The sequence below is a fragment of the Carlito syrichta genome, unplaced genomic scaffold (assembly GCF_000164805.1).
Source record: "Carlito syrichta isolate Samal-C Ts95f unplaced genomic scaffold, Tarsius_syrichta-2.0.1 Scaffold289308, whole genome shotgun sequence".
In the NCBI taxonomy this organism is placed as follows: domain Eukaryota; kingdom Metazoa; phylum Chordata; class Mammalia; order Primates; family Tarsiidae; genus Carlito; species Carlito syrichta.
Genome location: NW_007233404.1, coordinates 166,633 through 172,358, shown reverse-complemented (window position 1 = coordinate 172,358; position 5,726 = coordinate 166,633).

The window sequence follows — 5,726 nt, the reverse complement described above, 5'->3', positions numbered from 1 at the left end:
GCCCAGCAGGTCGAGGCTGCGGTGACCGGGAATGGCCACTGCACTCCAGTCTGGGCGACAGAGTGAGACTCCAACTCAAAAAAAAAAGAACAGCCTGGGCAACTTGGCAAGACTTCATCTCTACAATAAATTGAAAAAAAAATTAGCCAGGTGTGGTAGCATATGCCTATAGTTCCAGTTACTTGGGAGGCTGAGACAGAAGGATCGCCTGAGCCCAGCAGGTTGACGCTGGGGTGGCCGCAAGTGTGCTGCTGCACTCCAGCCCGGGTGATGGAGTGAGACTCCCACTCAATAAAAAAAAATGCACATTAGCTCGAAGTATGATCAGTGTTTTCTAGATTCATCCTTAAGCTGGCCTGTAGGGTCCTCACCAGTCCTTCCTCAGACCTACCTTCAACATTGCTGGACCATTAGATAGATTGTTCACTGGTTAGTGCATACAATTGTGAGTTAAACAGGTATTGGTACCCAAGTGATGCTAGTGTCAGGTATTTGTCACAGTGACTTTTGGATGACATCCGTTGAGGACTGGGAGGCTGGCGATTCCTCCTCTGAAAACAGGTGTCTCTTCACTATCCTTGCCCCAGCGGCTTTTGCTTGAATGATACAACCGGGTGAAATCTTGTGACTCTTGCCTTGGCCATGATCCACCTGTGCTGTGACTAGACCATGCGGGCGACAGTAAGAAGACGCAAAGCGGCTGGGCTCAGTGGCTCAGCCTGTCATCCCAGCACTTTGGGAGGCTGAGGCGAGTGGACTGAGCCCGCGGGTTCGAGACTGGCCTGGGCAACTTGGCAAGACCTCGTCTCTACAATAATAATTATAAAAAAGCTGGCTGTGGTAGTGTGCTCCTATAGTTCAGACAATTTGGGAGGCTGAGGCAGAAGGATTGCCAGAACCCAGCAGGTCGACACTGCATTCACGCTGGAATGCAGTGAGTGTGCCACTGCATTCCAGCGTGAGCGACAGAGTGAGACCCTGACTCAAGAAACAAAAGAAAAGAAAGAGGAAAAGGAAAAAAAAAAGAAACTAGCAAAAATATAATTCTGTATTTAGTTAAAAAGGTCTATTAGCTGGGTTTGGTGGCATGTGCCTGTAGTTCCAGCTATTTGGAAGGCTGAGGTGGAAGGATTGCCTAAGCCCAGCAGGTCAAGGCTGTGATGACCATGAGCGTGCCACTGCACTCCAACCTGGGTGAGAGTGAGACTCAGGCTCAAACAAACAAACAAACAGAAAAAGATCTTAGCTGGGCATGGTAGTGTGCGCCTGTAGTTCTAGCTACTTGAGAGGCCGAGGCGGAAGGATCACCGGAGCCCAGCAGGTCAAGGTTGGGGTGTCTGTGAGCGGGCTCCTGTGCTCCAGCCTGGGCAACGGAGTGAGATTCCAACTCAAAAAAAAAAAAGATGCAAAACCTCGCTTTAGACTGCGGCTCCCAGCTGCCTCCCCCGTGGTCTATCCAGCCTGCTGGCCACAGATCCATCCAGATACCCCTAAGTTGCAGCTGGGCAGGTTCCTGTCTGCCTGTCCCCTCTGCCTCTTGATCTCACGCTGCCCCCACATCCCTTGAACCCACCTGCATGCTCTGATCACTCAGGGCCTTTCCACCGCATGTGGAAACATCCCATTCTATTTTCGTTCATCTGACACCAGCTCCGTCTGAGTCTGTACCCACTGCATTTTTCTTTCTCTATTTCAGAACCCCTCCTGTCACCTGAGAGCTCCAAGAGCTCTCCATTTCTACCAAAATTGCTTACACCTCAAGAAACCTACCCCAACTCCTTCTTCTTTGTGTGTGTGTGTGTGTGTGTGTGTGTGTGTGTGTCTGGGTCTCATCCTGTCACCCAGGCTGGAGTGCAGTGGCACGATCACGGTTCACCGCAGCTTTGTCCCCCTGGGCTCAGGTGATCCTCCTGCCTCAGCCTCTTCTGTAACTGGGACCACAGTTGTGCACACCACGTCCAGCCAACTTTTTTGTAGAGATAGTCTCTCGCTCTGTTGCCCTGTGTGGTCTCAAGTTCCTGGGCTCAAGCAATCCTCCTGCTTCAGCCTCCCAAAGTGCTGAGATTATAGGTGTGAAGCAAGGTGCCTGGCCTTCCCCAACCTTTCACCACCTACCTGGGTGGCCTCAAACACTTCTCAGGGAATATATAACATACTCCTCTCTCTCCAGACCTTCCTGTCTATGCCACTGTTAATTCTCAGATAACATTGATTCTCAGAACGTCATTCTGATTGATCATTTATTCTAGAAAAGATACATAAAATACAATTTAAAAACTGTATTTATTCGGATGTATTTATCTGCAAGTTAATAGAAACTCCAGTAACTCTTAGTTGGTTTGGGCTGTTTTAACACCCTAGACTGGGTGGCTTACAAGAGACAGGGTTCTTTCCCCCCCCTCACAGTTCTGGAGGCTGGAAATCAAGGATCAAGCTGTGGCAGTTTTGTTGTCTGGTAAGGACCAGATTCCCGGTTCATAGATGGCGCTTTCTTGCTGTGTTCTCATGTGATAGAGGGGGTGAGGGAGCTATCTGGGGTCTTTTTTTTTTTTTTTTTTTTTACAAGGGCCCTAATCTCATTTGTGAAAGCTTTGCCTCACGGCCTCATCACCTTCCAAAGGTCCCACCACCTAATGCTATTACTTTGGGGAATAGAATTTTAACATGTGCATTTGAGGAGGGGAGAGACACGAACATTCAGACTTCAGCAAGCTCAAACCAGTCGTTTTAAACCTTCAAGTGTATTGCTGGGCACCACTCCCAGACTCTTGTTCAGCAGCTGGAGGGTAGGGCCCAAGAATGTGCATTTCTAAAAATCTCCAGGTAATGCTGTTCCTGGCCTGAGACCACACTTTGAAAACCACTCAACAGTAAGGGGATTTATTCTTTCACACGATGAGCCACTGAGGGCTGGTTAATTAGGCAGCTAAATGACTTCCTTGGAGGGCCCTGGCCTTTTCGTCTTTTTACTTGGTCACCCCCAGGATCTCTGCTTCTCTTCTCAAACTTAGTCCCTTGTGTTTAAAGATGACAGTTGTGGCAGCTGCAAACAGCAAATCCCCTGGTAAGAGTATCCGGTAAAGGCAGAATTGTCTCTTTCTTGCTTCCCATTTTGGAGTGGATGCAAATGATCCCAGAACCCTCCCGGCCCCGCCCCCTCAATTCCCTCGTCCAGAATTGGGTCATGTGTTCGTTCTTATATCCATCGCTGGGAAAGGAGACGATGATGGATTCACACGAAAAGAGATGCACCCTTTGGCGCTGCCTGGAGGGGTTAGCATCCCATGAAGAGATAGTCAAAAGTTGGGTGTCGGTAACAAGGGATTAAAAAGAGTGACATCACTTCAGTAGCGGGTACAGTGACTTGCTACGGCAGCAAACGATAACAGTGGCATCAGAGCCCCTTTCCAACCCCCAGTTATACCTCTCACATATTATCTCCATACGTGTTGTGCATGCCTCCACACCCCCAGTGACTTTGAACGGGGAGATTCATAGTCGAATGCAAGCAGAATAAAATTATGGACATGACGCAAAACAGGATGGTATTACTGGCTTATATGTACAGTACTGTTATTTTAGAGATGCTGATCATAATTCTACCCCTATGATCCTCATTATGTTTGCTTTTTATTATTGAATTCTGTACAACATTGGATGCTGTTTTATAAAAGATGAGGATACGAAGGGGCGGAACATTGGATCTTTGAAGGTACATTAAAGAGCTAGGACTATTTAGGGTGGAAAAAAGAGAGAGCTACTGTGTGCTTATTAGCATTGATTACACGAGAGGCTATGATAAAAAGATTTGTTGGCTGATCTCCTCAACAGAAGATATAACCAGAAGAAGAGGCATGATATAGTGAGAAAAATATGTCTGATTTCCATTAAACATAATTTGATGATAATGAGGATTATTAAATATTGGCCTTGAGAGGATTTTAGATTTTGTTCCTTAGAGGCATTAAAAAATAGGACTTGGTAGCCAACGGTCTTTGAAGTGATGGGAGGGGGTGGGAGGGGGTGGGTAAGTCCCTTCCCCCCAGGTCCTTCCCCCCAGGTCTCTTTGTTGAGGGCTTTAACAACAACTCATGGACTTAGGGCACAGGGAACTATTTAGCACTGGATTTAGTTGGCAAAATTGAGTTTCTTATGCCTAGTTTACTTGGTGGTTAAAGTATTTACCAAAGTAGGCCAAGCAGGGTGGCTCATTCTGTAATCCTGGCACTTTGGGAGGCAGGGGCGAGAGGATGGAATTGCCTGAGCCCGGGGGGTTAGAGACCGGCCCGGGCAACTTGGTAAGACCTCATCTCTACAATAAATCACAAAACTAGTCAGGCATGGTGGAATGCATCTGTAGTTCCAGCTACTTGGAAGGCTGAGGCGGAAGGATTGCCTGAGCCCAACAGGTCAAGGCTGTGGTGGCCGTGAGCGTGCCACTGCCCCTCAGCCTAGGTGACAGAGTGAGATGCCAACTCAAAAAAAAAAGTATTTACCGAAGTTGTGTTTAAGAACCTGTAGGAAAGATAAATTTGAATGAAAAATCAGGATGTGAGGTCAATCTTAAACATCTCTTCATCACATTACATTACTTAAGGAGTTTTTTTCTTTCTTTTCTTTTTCTTTCTTTCTTTTCTTTCTTCTTTTTTTTGTAATTTTTAGAGACAGTGTCTCACTCTGTTGGCCAAGCACTGAGCTTGTCACAAAATTTAATACTTTTATGACTCTATTCTTTGTATAAAAAGTTTCCTCTGCCCTGGTCTGTTGAAACCTTCTTCACCTAAAAATTTTTATTCCGTCTCTTCAAGACAGATACATTACCTGTATCTGTCAGGATGGACTAGGTGATGCCGCAGGAACAAGCACTCCCCAAATCTCAGAAGCTTTATCACACCGAAGTTTCCTTTTTACTCACAGTAACATATCCAATGTGAGCTGGAGGAAGGAAGAGTGTGTCTGGCTTACAGACGTTCCCAGAGGCATAGATTGATGGAGACATCACCATTTGTGCCCTTGGTCAATATGACAGTTTCTAGGAAATGTGAAAATTGTCTACCACCTCTTAAAATTTACACTCAAAAGTGAGACTTGTCATTTCTGCTCATATTCTCTTGGTCACAGCTGATCCCATGGGGACTTCTTCAAAGGAGATGAGAGGCAACCATGTGTCAAGAGAAGGAAGACCAGGAATATTTGGTGAATGGTTCCAGAGATTACTATATGACCTGCCACCAGCTCACCTCAACAGAGCTAGTGACTCCCTTCTCCAGATTCCCAAAACTCTCTGTTTGCCCTTCTGTTGGGGTCTTCCAAGTGTCCCTGGATCATCTGTTTGTTTGTGTTTCTCCCCTGAGGAAGCTGTTGGTGGCAAGAATCACATCGTAGACATAGCAGCTAGCAAAGCTGTGTTACTCCGCTAAGACATTCATCTACATTCTGTTTCACATTCACAAACCTCTGTGGACTAAGTGTCATTAAGAAAACTGAAGCTAAGAAAGGTTAAACCACTTGCTCAAGGTCACAGCTAATAAGCAGAGAGTTGGAATTCAAAGCACTTATTCAAATTCAAAGCACAATTTCAGCTTATTCCAAAGCTCTTTCCACTGTATCCTGGTAGACCTGACACGATACATGACACATGGTAGGTTTGCAACAAATATGTTTTGAATTTTTTTTTTTTGAGTTGGAGTCTTACTCTGTCGCCCAGACTGGAGTGCAGTGGCCGC